Raw genomic sequence first — 16,971 nt, forward strand, 5'->3', positions numbered from 1 at the left:
GATTTCAAGAAAGCATTTGATAGTGTCCATCGTAACACTCTTTGGAAGATACTCCAGTACTACGGAATCCCAAATAAGATAATTACAATCATAAATATCTTCTATGAAAAATTTGAGTGTAGTGTCCCTATGGGCAACACTCTCACTGAATGGTTCCCTGTACAGTCCGGAGTGAGACAAGGGTGCATCATCTCTCCCATCCTCTTCCTACTTGCAGTAGACTGGATCACAACCAATACAATAGCAGACAAACCTAGAAGCATCCAATGGACCCTGTCCTCTCAATTGGAAGACCTGGACTTTGCAGACGACGTTGCTCTCCTTTCGACAAACCACTCCAACATGCAATTGAAAACTGACAGGTTTCATAAACTTAACATCAACACCTCCAAAACCCAAGTGATGTGCATAAACACCATCCCTAAGGCACCCATCCAGGTAAATGGAGCACCACTCGAGTTTGTGGAGGACTTTACCTACCTTGGCAGCCTAATCAGCAAGGACAGCACTGTCCATAAAGACATTAGAGCAAGGCTGGGAAAGGCTCAGGGCGCCTTTTCCCAACTCCATTCCATCTGGAGGTCTAAACAATACAGCCTAAAAACAAAGATGCTCCTGTACAACAGCAACGTAAAGTCTGTCCTCCTGTAGGGTTCAGAGTGTTGGCGTGTGGTCAGTACAGACATGAGGAGACTTGAGGTCTTTCACAACAGATGTCTCAGACGAATCTGCCAGATCTTTTGGCCCAACAAAATATCAAACCAACAAGAAAACAAACAGCCAATGCATCACCAAGGACATTACATTAAGACGCTTAAGATGGCTTGGACATGTGTTAAGGATGGAGCAAAACCGCATCCCAAGAGTTGCCTTAAGATGGACACCACCTGGAAAAAGAAAAACTGGAAGACCCAAAAACACCTGGCGTAGAACGGTGGTACAAGAGCTTGAGATGAACCTGTCATGGGGAGAAGCACAACATGCTGCAAAGGACCGCAGGCGATGGAGGGTGCTCAATGAAGTCTTATGTCCCACAAGGGATGAAGAGGATTGATTGATTGATTGATTGATTGATTGATTGATTGATTGATTGATTGATTGATTGATTGATTGATCCTCTGGTACCAGTATCCTGGAGAGTGCATTGAGGAACAAAATGAGGGGGCTGTGTGTTGTATGGGCCAATGACTGGTTTGTTTGACCCAGCACCATCACTGCATATTGCCACACACATTGGGATGTTGGCCCCCCTCCGAAATGGAATTTGCACGGTTGCTCTTTGCCCTAAAATATTTTCTCAATAATCAACAGCACAATTTAGCCAAAATTAGAAGAAAAAGAGACAAGTGTCTGAATTCTGACACAATTCTCATGACTTCCACTCATTCTCTGTATTATCTTTGACACTAATTACTTGGTCCCCCAGCCACTGCATGATCAAAGACCTGAATCTCCAGCAAACCAATTATAAAATAATGAAGGTGTTATTTCTGTGCACAGACTCACAAGCCTTTGTTTTACAAAGAATTGACTTCTGAAACGCATTATTCAAAGGATTTTCAAGTTGCTTAATCTCCAGCCTGCAGCAAATCCAAAAGGTCTCCACAAGGGGATCATGGAAAGAAAACAGATGATGCACACACAAAAGGCTGGATCTGACATCTTAATAGTATGCCCTTTAGGTTAAGTGACACTTTGGAAAATGCTGCTTCCAACACATAAAGCGCAAACTTCAGAATGTGCATCGTGATCACAAGACGCAGGTCATCTTACACTTTGAAGGACAGGTTGGCCTGAGGGGTAGACAGAGCCCCCCAAACTCTGCAGTCTCTGCACTCAACACGCTCGTTTGTCATACTCTCTCTTGTGCACGAGTTGTATTGTGTATTTGTTATAATATGTTTTGTTATTAAGTTTGATCACTATGTAGTAACACCATGTTAAATGTAACTGTCCAAATGTACTGTAACTTGTCATTGTTAATATTTACGCTGGTATTAGATGAACGGTACAGAAGCTATAGTGGTACTACACCTCACATTTCCACAAATGATCTTGAAATGTCTACAATGTAAAGAGGGATCTAGTACCTTTTGATTTGTGAATATGACTTTCAAGTATTGTTTTTTTGTCACAGATCCAGTGACAAAGGGTGGCTTGTTATAATATGTTTTGTTATTAAGTTTAATGTCACTGTTCTCTGTGCCCACTGTTATGGACTCATTCATACAGGCAGACCAAGTATGGTACACAGGGGCACAGCATCAGCATTTAGACTTGCCGAGCCAAGCACAGGACTAGAGAGCCAAAGACAACTGGAGAATTGAATAGTCAGCCTAAAGACAGACTTGTATATTTCTGTCCTCTGTCAGCACACTATCCTGTTTCTGTGTTGGGAGAATGAGAACTGCATGTAGGCATTGTGCTATTCCTGTAATTTTGAAGGTGGGGTTTGAGTCCTTTCCTGTTCTTGTTTGGATCCAGAGAAGGAGCCTGCACATGGAGCAACCAGAATATAAGGATGGACCTACGACCAACACACTTTGAAGCTGCCAGGCGGAAGATTATGTCTTCCGTCCGGTGAAAATCCTTTCAGCGTGGCGACGAAAGATGGTAGACTGCATAGGTAAATACCCCCATATTGCTTGATTGAGTCTGTTATAAGCTTCCCGTCTGTAATACTGCGTGAACCCGTCAGTAAAGTGAGCTAAATTATCCTTTATACTTCTCGTGTAATCTTGTAACTGTCATATTGCATGCTTGGGGGAATAATACCTTTTTTATTTATAATTATTTAAATTCAGGTTAATTAAGATGCTGCAATTGAAAAGAACACATATCCATAGAGCTAATGCCTCTTAAGGAAACAAAATTGGCGTAGTCGGCAGGATTGTGGCTACATTAATAACCGTATATTATTTATAATATAATTATATAGATAGATAGATAGATAGATACTTTATCAATCCCAATGGGAAATTCACATTACATATATATATATAATACAATACATATATATAATATGCTTCTGATAATGACGGCAATGAAGGGTTCGGTTAAAATATTTAATATATTTTGGGATGGTTGCGTGCTCCGACATGAACTCCCGACCAAGTTAAGATGCCAGGCCCTAATTGGAATGGGGATATTACGAATTAATAATAATCGTAATTAATCCTGGCAAAAGACAAGAGGCGGTCTTGTAGCGGGCCAAATTCAGGTTATTTGAGACGCTGCAATTGAAAAGAACACATTTCTAGAGAGCTAATGCCTCTTAAGCAAACAGTATTGTGTAATTGTACAGTGTATTGCAATTGTAATTGTATTGTGTAATTGTTTTGTGTAATTGTAAGGTATATTGTAATTGTAATTGTATTGTGTAATTGTAAAGTGTAATGTAAGTGTAAAGTGTATTGTAATTATAATTGTGTGATTGCAATGTGTATTGTAATTGTAAAGTGTATTGTAATTGTAAATGCATTGTGTAATTGTAAAGTGTATTGTAATTGTATTGTGTAATTGTAAAGTGTAAATTAAGTGTAAAGTATATTGTAATTAGAATTGTGTGATTGCAACGTGCATTGTAATTGTAAAGTGTATTGCAATTGTAATTGCATTGTGTAAAGTGTATTATGCAATTGTAATAATTATCATAACCAGTTGTTACACATCCTCAGCTCCAAAAAGGCTGAGACAGTGTGGAAAATGCTAATTAAAACAGAAAGGAGGTATCTGTAAATTCTCCTCATCCTGTACAATATTGAAAACACTACAACAACACATTAGTTGATGTTTTATGTTGTTACTTCTAAGAGTGGGACCAAATCTGTGTCACCACCGTCACCACCAGCTAGTCAGAGCACTTTGTGCAGAGTAATCATGATGTATCAATGAACGCGCTACTGTGTCAAATCCTCCAAGAAGCCTGGAATCAATGAGGAATGGGTCAAATCAAAGGGTTTTTACTGCATACACAAGCACAATAGCACAAGTCGTCTCCCCTTCCTCTTCTTCTCACCACCACACTACTACTCCTCCAGTCCAGTGTTGCCTTCCTTCCTCCTCGATAGATTGATAAGACAGTTTACTGACTTCAGTCTGTGGCTTTTCCCTTTTGGTTAGACGCTCATTGTCTTGATTATTGTTCTTGTGCCTCTTTCTTTGTGCCGCTCTCAGTGCCACTAGTCCTCTGTGCTTTATTGTGCACATCATTGTGGCGTCAGAACAGAAGGAGCATCCTTGCTTCGGTGTTGGGTATTTTTCTGACACCCCCAGTCTCTTAATAAAACTGAGTGGCGTAGTCGGATATTTAAACGGTGTCTAGGTTAGATTACGTTAGTGTGGCCGGACATCTGTCCCAGTTATTCAAATAAAATTAACAGAGAGATACACACAAACACACACTCACACACACTCACATAATTCCAAAAATGGTATTTTCGAACTCAGGGAGGTCTAAAACGTCGAGATTCATCAAAATCTCGATAAGAAATTTTTTTGACGATTCCAATACTTCTCTTTATATTTCGTAAACTAGAAAGTAACAGAAATAAAGAAAGGAACAAATCAGTTAATCGCTAAAAGAAAAAGAGCTAAAGAGACAGGAAAAGGAGATCCTCGCTACTCTTACCCTAAAGCAGCGTTTCTCCACCTTTAATTATTTGCGACCCGAGTTTTCATAACAGTTTTTAATCGCACCCCCCTAACGTTTTTTTGAAAGGAGCCCACTAATACCAATTTGTTCTTTTTTAATTAATGATATATCATAGATGCATATTTTATTATACCTACTTAACTGTTATCGACATTTATCTAACTCTATATTTATTTTTCTAGTATCAGAATGTAGTTTGTTTTGGTTTCAATAGAATTGTATTTTTCATATTTTCGATTCTTGTTTTCTTTTTTTCACATCTTCACGCCCCCCTTTTTGTTACTTCACACCCCCCTAGGGGGCCCGCCCCACAGATTGAGAACCACTGCCTTTGAGGAAGCCGCGGCTCCTGCTCACACTTCGGGAACCACTGCTGTAGCGTATACTGTAGCAGCCAAAAGGGTTGCCCGTGATATGAATGTTGTGTTTTGCCAACTTTGCCACTTCTACTTTTTCAGATGTTCTTAATATGTTTCTATGGTATACTGAAGAACAATAATAAACATTTCATAAGGCTTTTATTGGCAAATACATCAAGTAGAAGTTTTGACAGTTTTGACCCTTCTTCTTCACAACTTCTGCAATTCACTCTGGCATGCGCTTCTGGCCCAAACCCTGACTGATGGTGAGCCATTCTTGCCTTTTTAGTGCTTGGAGTTGATCACAATTGGTGGGCTTCAGCTCGTCCACCCAATTTTTGAGAACTGAGCACAGGTTCTCAATGGGGTTAACATCTTGGGGAGTTTCCAAACATTTCATCTCCGAGCCTCTTGGTTATCACTTTTCTGACATGGTGCTGGAGAATACGCAGATCATCATCACCAGATTGCGCCAGGATGGTTAGCAGATGTTGCTCTTGGAGGACGTTTTGATGCCATTCTTTATGTATGGCAGTGGTCTTGGGCTTAATTGTGAGTGAGAAGCAACCCCACACATGGGTGGTCTCAGGATGCTTCACTCTTGGCACAGTGGCACAGGACTCATGGTAGCGTTCATCTTTTCCTTCTCTGGCTTTCCAGGAGTCCCAAACAGTCGGAAGGAGGATTCATCTGAAAAAAAGAACTTTGCCACAGTCTTGTGCTGATCAGATCTTGTACTTTGTGCAGAATTTCAGTCCATCCTTGACGTTTGTCTTGTTGCCTTTCACGACACAAGGCCTCTTGTCCAAAAGTCTTGGGCTCACCCACAGCCACCTGCTGCCAATAGTGAGCACGGATGGCAACATGAGACTCCTCAGGAGGAGATGGGCCTGGTGCTTATTGGACACTTTTAGCAGATGATTTTGTGCAGGGGCTAAAATAAGTGAAATGGGGGTTTTGTGATAAAGTGAACTTTTTTACGCAATGAATGACTATGATTCTGATCACTCTGCACACAATGGGAATCCACACCACAAAAACTGAAGCCGCAACCTTTACAAAACACAACATTTGCGCCCCTGCTGAAACCTTTGGCCGCTAACTGCACATCAAGTACTCAGAGCGACTTGTTCATTTTTACAGATTTGAGGTAAACGCTTCACTCCAGCGACTGCACCATCCATTCTTTATGAGGGGCCGTCAATTGTAGGCAACAATAGCAAGTGCTTTACTAAGAGAAATAAGAAGAAAAGAGCCACACAGGAGCAAGAAAAGAGCGATTTAAACACCAGGGAATAGAAACGTTGGAGTAAAACGAGAGTAGAAATCGATTGATAAACGAATCAGTCAGTGCTATCTGTGGTGACTTGATGGTTCAAGTGAGCTTTGATTACTAGTGAATGCTCACAGCGATGGAGTCCTGCGTTCATATCACACTGTTTACATGATGGGCTCATTCGGGGGCTTTACTGAGAACACGAACGCTTAGTTAATCGGCGAGTCTGAAATGGCTGAATGGGTTGGAATCTGCGAGGGGGCCATGCACTGGCCTACGTTTGGGTCCTGTCTTTCCCACTAACCTGAAATGATGATGATATACTTTATTGATCCCCACGGGGAAATGGGAAATTGTGCAAGAAAATGAATGGAAGGATGGGGGTCACTGATTGCTGGCCACACTGGAGATCACACATCACTTTATACAAATAAATAAATAAATAAATAAATAAATAGGAGGGAATCGGGGGAAAACATAAAAAATTGAAACCCAAAAACGAGATAACGGAAAACAACCGAGCAGTTCTGGAAACTTGAATAGGCGCGACTGAGCGAGTATAGTGAAGCACAACTGCGACATCTAGCGGCCACTTTCGGTGTTGCGCACCTGGAAAAGCTAATACCGGACAATAAAGCATTCAGTGTTTTCTGGAACAAACCAGAGGGAAAACACAAATATGGGAAATAAACACCTAAGACAGAAAGAAGCAGACACATTCTGTCACTTATCTTCTACCGAACATAGATTAAACGAGAGCCCAGGAACGTCACATGACTTCTAGACGGGGGTGACGGGCGGATTCCTTCTGTAGCCGCACTGCTCCCTCTTGTGGTTGTAATTCCATATTGTATGCCAAGTAGGGTTCAGTAATGCATTTCTGAGCGCACAGTACTTCGAGAAAGTACGACAGAAGATGTTAAGGTTAACACTTTCGTTCAGGTACTGTAAAATGCATCAATTACTCTCATGTAATAAGCCCTTAACAAACGATCTTTTGGTCATCGTAACACTCATAAAACATCAGTAGGTCGGTAATTCCTGTCAGCGCTGTGCTGGTGAAATGACTTGTTAAGATAACGGATTTACGGGGCTTCTACTAAATATGGAATGCGTCTCAGTGAAGCCCCCTCAGACCACTCCAAAGTGAAAGTTAGCCGGTCACATGGCAAAGATGAATAAACACTTCACTGAGACTTTCTGTTATGAAGACGCAAAGAAGAGTTTGTTAAATTCTTGTTACATACTAGTGAACGAGTAATACTGTGTTTAACAACACATCATTCTTCTTTTCTGGGCTATGTGGTTCCTTCTTGAGCTATTGCTTGACCAAGCACCACTTCCTTCTGGGAAGGATTCTCTGCATATGAAGTTAGATCTTTGTGCTTTGAAAAACTTTCTTTTATGTTGAAAAAACTGAAATCTGTAATGTGTGATAGTCTAACTAACAGGAAACTAACGGGTTAAAAAACACCTGCCCTTAACCTGTGTTACTGGACGTGTGCAGCGAGAGTCTAAAATCAGGAGCCGCTGGTATTTCACAAATCTCTAACCATCGATTTATAGTCATTGACTGCATGGAGCCTGTTAAGAATCTAAATACATTTCTGGAACCTTCAGGTAGATGGGTCTTTTGCGAAACCTTATGGATTATCAAAATTCTTCTTCCACATTTAGACTCTCAAAAGAGTTTGAGGGCAGCTGGAGATGTCAGTCAGGTTATTCTCACGTATGCTGGTTTGTTTGGACCCATTAGCAAAACTCTGACCCGTTACTGAAGTGCTAATGAAGCGCACATCAATGGGCAAACCCAGTGCGTATTACACACGTGGTCCTGGCTAACATTAGACCTAAAGCTGAGCAGACCATGGCTGCAGGCCATTAAGTATGAAGAGACACAGTCTCTCCCAAAAAGGAGCCCATTTGTCCAGGAAGTGGATGTTTTGCCTCCTGGTGAAGGCTCTCATCTGGGTGTTAAAAGGCCAACAGTCGGCTGTAGGCTTCATCTGAGCATCTGAGCATGGACAGCCGTCCAGAAATGACAATCCTTACAGTTGAAGGTCTTCTCCTAGGTAACCTTAACCAGCGGGGTGAAGCTCATCTTCAAGAGTCCCAGCTGTCGATACTAAATATCATTCATGCTGGCAAGCAGTGCTAGATCTGTCTGTTTGTCGATCTATTACTGTATATAGTGCCTTTCAACTATCTTTCTATCTATCATATAGTACCTTTCACATGTATCTGTCTATCTGTTATGTAGTGCAGTTCGCATTTATCTATCTGTCAATAAAATAGCGCCTTCCTTTCTTTTTCTTTCTTTCTTTCTTTCTTTTGATCTATCTATCTATTATATAGTGCCTTTCACCTATCTATTTATTATATACCACCTTTCACATTTATCTATCTGTCTATAATATAGTGCCTTCCTTTCTTATTTTCTATTATATACTGTCTTTCACAACTTTCTATTTATCATATAGTGCCTTTCACATTTAGTTGTCTGTCTATAATATAGTGCCTTTCTTTCTTTCTTTTGATCTATCTATCTATCTATCTATCTATCTATCTATCTATCTATCTATCTATCTATCTATCTATCTATCTATTATATAGAGCCTTTCACCTATCTATTTATTATATACCACCTTTCACATTTATCTATCTGCCTATAATATAGTGCCTTCCTTTCTTTTTCTTTCTTTCTGTCTTTCTGTCTTTCTTTCTCTTTCTTTCTTTCTTTCTTTCTTTCTTTCTTTCTTTCTTTCTTTCTTTCTTTCTTTCGATCTATCTATCTATCTATTATATAGTGCCTTTCACCTATCTATTTATTATATACCACCTTTCACATTTATCTATCTGCCTATAATATAGTGCCTTCCTTTCTTTTTCTTTCTTTCTTTCTCTTTCTTTCTTTCTTTCTTTCTTTCTTTCTTTCTATTATATAGTGCATTTCACTACTATCTATCTATTTATCATATAATACCTTTCACATTTATCTATCTGTCTGTTTATAATATAGTGCCTTCGTTTCTTTCTTTCTTTCTTTCTTTCTTTCTTTCTTTCTTTCTTTCTTTCTTTCTTTCTTTCTTTCTATTATATAGTGTATTATATATACAACTATCTATTTATTATATACCACCTTTCACATTTAGTCGTCTGTCTATAATTTAGTGCCTTTCTTTCTATCTATCTATCTATCTATCTATCTATCTATCTATCTATCTATCTATCTATCTATCTATCTATCTATCTATTATATAGTGCCTTTCACAACTATTTATCATATAGTGCCTTTCACGTTTATCTATGCTATATATCTGTCATATAGTGCCTTTCATATCTGTCTATCTATTATATAATACCTTTTGCAAATATCTATCTGTCTATAATATAGTGCCTTTCATATCTATCCATCTAATATAGTGTCTTTCCTATCTATCTATCTATCTATCTATCTATCTATCTATCTATCTATCTATCTATCTATCTATCTATTATATAGTGCCTTATCTGTCTATCTATTATTATGTTGGACTGTCATTTCAGAGTCATTAGCTGGGCTAATCTTACAATTAGTGGAGAAGAGGAGTTTTTAGATGTAATCCGTTGCTGTTTCTTGACACACCAGTGAGGTGGGAGGCCTGTCTGGATTTATTTTTCTTTCCATAGTCAGGACAGAACTGGGGAGTAAAGGTGATTGCACCATTAGGATCAGTGACCTTAAATTTCACTTTAATAGGATAAATGTTTGAGCAGATGCATCAAAGCCTCAGATAAAGTGTGAAGACAATGGAGGAGATGTGCATATAATGAGGTTTAGAAGCATTTTAAATATAATGCTAGACAAGTTCATACAAAAATGTGGAAGCAGTAAGAAATGAAAGAACACTCCGGTGTGGATAAACACATCTGTATGAAGCTGATGAGACTCGTATTTTTAGTGCTAACTTTATGGCACATGAGAGCAGGAAGGCAAACAGTAAAAAGGTTGTTAGGAAGGCTAAAAGACAGTTGGATAAAAGAGATTCTTTGAGTACTTTAGTAGTAAGAGAAGAGTCGAGGAGGAGGTGAAGAGTATCAAGAATGGTAAAGATGAGCCAGAATATACAAAGAGTGAAAGAGCAAAGGCTCTGGACCAGCACGGATTGAAGTTTATTATGTGTGAAGAAGTTAAAACCTGCAACAGCAACAGGGACTACTAAGGATGCGCAGAGGGAGACGTGCTGCTCAGACTAAACAGGCTGACATCTAACACAGTGGTTCTCAGTCTGTGGGGTGGGCCCCTATAGGGGGGCACGAAGTAACAAAAAGGGGGGCGCAAAGATGCGAAAACAAGAATCGAAAATATGAAAAATACATCTATTGAAACCAAAACAAATTAAGTTAAACTACATTCTGATACTGGAAAAATAAATATAGAGTTAGATAAATATCGATAAAAGTTAAGTAGGTATAATAAATTATGCATCTATGATATATCATTAATTTAAAAAGAACACATTGGTATTAGTGGGCTCCTTTCAAAAAAATGTTAGGGGGGCGCAATTAAAACTGTTATGAAATCTCGGGTCGCAAATACTTAAAGGCTGAGAAACGCTGGTCTAACAGATCACCAGGAGCAGATCACACGTATCCTTCAGCGCTTAAGGGATTTGGCCAGTAAAGACAGAAATCCTTGACACAGATTTTTCAAAAGTCACTGCACACTGGGGAAAATCTTAAGAACTGAAAAATGGAAAATATTATTACAGATCTGGACAGATAAAAATAACTGTGAGCAATAAACGTGCAATGTGCATCACAGAGAAATTAATGGAAGAATTTATGAAGGAAAAGAATCAAGCAACACATGTCAAGAGCAGGCGTGTTAGTGAGCCGTCAGCACGGCTCGGGTGTTACTCTTATTCTGGAATTCTAGGAGGAAGCAATAAAAGGCTACCATAACAGAGGTGGCACAGGACGTGATTTCTGTTGAGCTGATCAGGTACAGTGCACTGAAAAAGTATTTACCCCCCTCTGGCAAGCCACCATATTTCCATCTGACATCATTACAACTTATAAAAATCACACATGCAGAGTATCACAGTGAACTTTTCTTTCTCTGTGTACGTATTATCAAACATTTAGTGCTTGGTGAAGTGAACAAATGCAAATTGACGGCCATGTTGTGAAAAATGCTGTTGAAAAAGTAATGGAGCCCTTCACATGACACCCAGTCGATACTTGGTAGCAGCACCAATAACTGCTTACTGTCGCTTTGGATCTATAAGCTTAGCACACCTGGATGGAGGCCATTTTTCCCCCCATAATTCCTTGCAGAGCTGCTCCAACTGGGCAAAGTTTGAGATCATGCCACAAATTTTCCAATCGGATTCCGATCCGGACTCTGGCTAGGCCACTGCAAGACCGGGATCTTCTTTTTGTCAAACACGCTTTGGTTCCTTTTGCACAGTGTTTCAGGTCATTGTCCTGCCGGTAGCGTCGTCAGAGTCCCAATTTCAATGCTGACATTTGAATTTCTTCCAAAATCTGGATATACTTCTTACTATCCATTCTTCCATGGGACTCAGTGCTTGCCCTAGAGAAGCAGACCCAAGGCATGATGCCTCCGACCCACCATGCTTGATGGTAGGTCTGATGTTTGCAGGATCATTGGCACTCCCTTCCATCTGCCAAACAGACAAACACCTTTGGGCTGAGGCCTGAAAGTTTAATTGTGGTCCCATCAGACCAAAGTACACGACTCCAGAAGGCAGGACTCTTGTCAAGATGTCTGTTAGCGAATTCGAATCGAGCTTTCAGATGACATTTTTTTTTAGTAGTGGCTTTTTTCTGGCAACTCTGCCATACACCTCTCTGTGTGAAATATTGTAGTCTTGTGCACATCCACTCCAGCTGCAGGTAACTGAGGGTCACCTTATGATTTGCTCCGACTTCTCAGACTAGCTTTCTTGACATTGACTTTTATTATTTTAACAGGCCGTCCTGACCCAGGCCAGTTCACTACGCTTTCAATTCGCTATGATGGCCTTCCTTCGAAAAAACAGAGTCTAAGGAGCTTGGCGGTCTTCTCGACACCATTGCCATCTTTAAACTTCTTAATCACAGTGCGTCTCAAGTCATTCGAAAGCTCCATCGTCTTCATTTATGTCAGTTTTTGAGGTTTCGCTAAATAAGCCACTTGTACTGATTATAGAGATGGGAGGAAATGATAAACCGAAGCGTCGAAGCTTGTGTCAAGCAATCTGAAACGTAGGGAGTCGAATCACTGTGTCAAAACACCGCTGTCACGTGACCCGTGACGTTTGAAGCTTCGGACGTCATCTGCGCGTCACAGTGCGCTTCATTGGTTTGACAGCTTTGACGCTGTGAACAATGGTGGGTTGTGAGGAGGGAGAAATTTGGAGAGCTTTGGTGACAGATGGCGACTAACAGCGGGAAACGTCGTTCAAAATTTAAATAGTATAAATGGATAAGGACCTTAGCAGAAGAAAACGAACACAGACTTGTCTGACTGAAACAGCGAGCGCCGCTTCACTTGCGCTCTTGAGAGCGTGTCCTGACCTCAGTTAATCACCAGATGTCGCTGTTTATACAGGCTTCAACGCTTCGAATCTTTTTCGGCACAAGTAGTGAGAAGTCAAACAAAATGATAGGCTACCTTTAACTGGCTAATGAAAAAGATTATAACATGCAAGCTTTCGAGGCAACTCAGGCCTGTAATCTTTTTTATTTAGCCAAAAAAAGGTGTCATTCTGCTTAACTTCTCACTACATTCATAATAAGAATAAATAATCATTCTTTACATTTATATAGCGCTTTTCTCACTACTCAAAGTGCTCTCCACATAGGGAGGACCCGGGAAGCGAACCCACAATCTCCTAACTGCAAAGCAGCAGCACTCCTTCATGTGGCTTCATTTTGCCATCACTAACTGATTTCTCAGTGGCCTAAATAATCACTTCTAGACCAGTCAACAAGCTCGAGGATTCATTGTTTGATTGTGTACGCCTGTTTTCATTACCCTTATGGCATTGTTAATAATCATACAGTCTCCAAGCTATTAGGGGTCGAATATTTATTCCACAGCAGATTTCACTCATATGTTCTTTATTATTGCAGTGTGATTTGATATTTTGTTTTTTTTTTTAGTGAAAACATGTGGTCCGAGAATCCCTTCATTTATATGTAACCGTATGAAACTAAAGATGCATTTTTCAAGAAAATATTACAGGAAATTTAAACTGGGAGGGGGTCGAATAATTTTTCAACCCACTGTATCTCTCGAAAAGGTTTGTGATCAAAAAAAAAAATGGAAATGGGAATCCAAGACATGGTGGGTGAGGTGGGGTACAAACGTGGCCCAAACACAGGAAGCAGAGGGTCATAATGCAGGGAACTTCTTCAAAATTGGGCGATGTTAAAAGTTGTGTCGATGGCCTCCTTAACGTTATGTTTACTCCCAGAAAAGTCAAAAAACTTGCTTTCTTTAGCAATGAAAAACAGTGTGTGTAACCAAAATGTGAACATAAATACAGTAGAAGGGGGAATGTCACGTGTCTCCTGCTGCACATTCAGTACTCGTCCTTCATGTTACGAGACGCTCACCAACACACAGCCCAGCATTGCAATCGGGACACTAGAAGTGTGTTTCTTTGGGCAATATATATATATATATATATATATATATATGGAAGAGAAGGTCTGTGATACGGTTTGCATATTTGCAGTTGGAGATCCACAAAGGGAGAAAAAACGAATCACGTATCATAAAATAGTTTTATTCCTGAGCTTTCAGCCCCTATCAGGGGTCTTCATCAGAGGATAATGCTTAGACTTACAAGAATCAAAGGCAATATATAGCAACACATTCAGGGGGAGGTGGGTGGGGGTGACTAAGTCCGTATGATCAAAAGGGGGGGGGGGGTTATCGTTAAATTAAAGTGCATATGTTGATTCTTGTAAGTCTAAGCATTATCCTCTGATGAAGACCCCTGATAGGGGTTGAAAGCTCAGGAATAAAAACTATTTTATGATACGTGATTCGTTTTTTCTCCCTTTGTGGATCTCCAACTGCAAATATATATATATATATATATATATATATATATATATATATACAAAATGAAATTTGTTTGTTTATTGCACAAGACAGACTAGAACATCAGTGCCTGATCTGCATGACTGACACTCACTCCCCTTGTATCATCGTGGGCTACCACAGCACCAGGCTTAATGACTTCCACATTTTCTCCTGACACAAATAATGAAAGTTGCTGCATTGTGAACAGTGCTTAGGGGGCTAACACCTTTCTTGCCCTCCTAAAGGATTGCAATCATTCTGCTATGCACCTTTACAGCCTTCTGATTCACACAGCACTGAGCGATCCTAAATTGTCCCTGATGTGTGCTTGGTGTGTGTGTGCCCTGTCTTGGCTGGGATTGGCTCCAGCAGACCCCCGTGACCCTGTGTTAGGATATAGCGGGTTGGAAAATGACTGACTGAAGGCTCCAACCCACTCATGAATATTGAGGAGTTACCTTAGTGGAAAAACACACATTTGATTTTTATGCAGCGTAACTTAAGTTCACCCACTAGATGGCAGTAGAATACCGTCCTGAGAGTTATTTGAGCGTAACACTGTAAAGCAGATCCTTAGGGCCGGCTTATACTTCACGCGATGCGACGTGTGCTTCAGCTGACATTACTGCTACGCAAGCGTTGTACTCTTTATACTTGAGTGCTTACTTTACATAAATCTGGAACATTCTACCAGGTGGCAGTGCGAGATATCATCACGGTGAGCACAGGGGGGTATTTTCCGTACGTCGCTGAAATCATCCGAGATCAGGTGCCTCATCATGGATGAGTTAATGCCGGTGACACTCATCCGGGATAAGTCGGTTTTTCAAACGCAGCCGTGTGTTAAATTAGTCGAGCTGGATCTAATCATCCGAGATGAATGCGCGCGCGCGCCCGTCGCTGAGTGAAAAGCCGATATATATCGAGTCTAGAAAACATGATCAGCAAGTCTTTGATAGGCTGTAACAAAATGACGAAAGAACGGGCGCATTTTTTTTCACACAAGCGGAGCAAGACCGTTTTATTCGAAGGACATGAAGAATTTCAAGATTTAATATGCACAAGGGGTAACACTGCAAAAGCAGCCCAAACCAGAAAAGACTGCTGGCAAAAAGTAAGTAGTGTGCATTGTACTTACTGAATGCAGCGTTTCATTTCCTACAGTATGTGTCAGATTAATTATTATTTAACCAGCAATGGCGCGTGCAGTGAATACACTTGACTTGAGCATTCCTAGTATTCATCCCCTTTCTTTCTCTGTACGTTTAGCATTCGTTTGCCCAGAGGTTGATGCGCTCGCTGCTTCCTGAGCAGCTCTTCCATTTCTCCACCGTAGCGGCCCGCTGCTTCTCCTTTCGTCGGCATCTTTTCGCGTTAAAACTGATTAAAAGTTAGTTTTTGTGTTGAAATTACTTAGTACGTTTTCTTTAATTTTTCACTTAATCTGGCATTTAAGTCTTCAATCTGCCTCAGGAATGATTACTGTGCGCCGCACGGCCGCCCTGCTGCGCGCTGCAGAGAGTTGATTCTAGAATAAAATTAAAATTAAAATAAAAAGAGTAATAAAATCATCACCCTGAAAGCTGATAGTAGACGTCACGTAGTATATGTGTACCAAATTTCAAGTCAATGGGTGAAACGGTTTGCGAGCTACAAGTGATTTAAAATCCTGGACAGACAAACGAACAGCCATTGTGGCGTATTATAGAAGAAGATATGTCATAATTCCAGATCAAACGTGAGCACAAGGAGAATATGAGAACAGGTTAAAGTGAAGTACAAGAATATACTTCAAACTGGTAAATATTGGTATATAACTATTTAAAGAATTGTTGACATAAAGAATCATATATAATGTAAAGAACATTAATTTTAAAGCTAATAAGGAGGCAGACAAGCAAAAAACAGCTGGAGGTCCACACGGTCCAGACCTAACCCCTGCAGAAGAGTTGGCTCTCCAGCAAAATGCCCATCGCCCTGTTTCTGAGGGCATTCCAGGGGGAAGCTCCTCCTCAGAACCAGTGGCAGGATGCAGTGGTCACTTCATTTCAGGTAAAGGATGGTCATTGCATAGATTTGTCCTCCATGTGTGCCATAGGTATGTTCCATATAGCCCTCTTTTATTGTTGGGTCAGTTGCAGGGAATGTCATATCCCTTGAACTTGTGTCTGACCAACGAGATATTGACGAATGTCAAATATTTGATGAAGACACTGTGTCTGATTATTCATCAGGAGGAGAGGTACATTTTCCAAATAATGTTTGATCAAACTCCACTCTGATCAGTCCCATGTGCCCAATCACATTTGGAAATCCTGGTAATGAGAATGTCAGGCTGATTGTGAGATTCTTCACAGAACTGTGTGTGTTTTAGCCTGTGTATTACCTACCTGCAATGGCATGAAACGCCTCTTTTATTGTCTGCACACGCAGGTGTCCAGGAAACACAATGAAAATCTGAAGGAAATGTTTCAGAGCCAAACAGACTTTACGAATTGCCTGGTAAACTGCACTTTTAGTTGATTTTCCGCATCGCCTACAGTATATAAAAAAGTGCCACTTGTAAAAAACCTCAAAGCAATGCCTACTGTCTGTGTGG

The sequence above is a fragment of the Erpetoichthys calabaricus genome, chromosome 5 (assembly GCF_900747795.2).
Source record: "Erpetoichthys calabaricus chromosome 5, fErpCal1.3, whole genome shotgun sequence".
NCBI classification, from domain to species: Eukaryota; Metazoa; Chordata; class Cladistia; order Polypteriformes; family Polypteridae; genus Erpetoichthys; species Erpetoichthys calabaricus.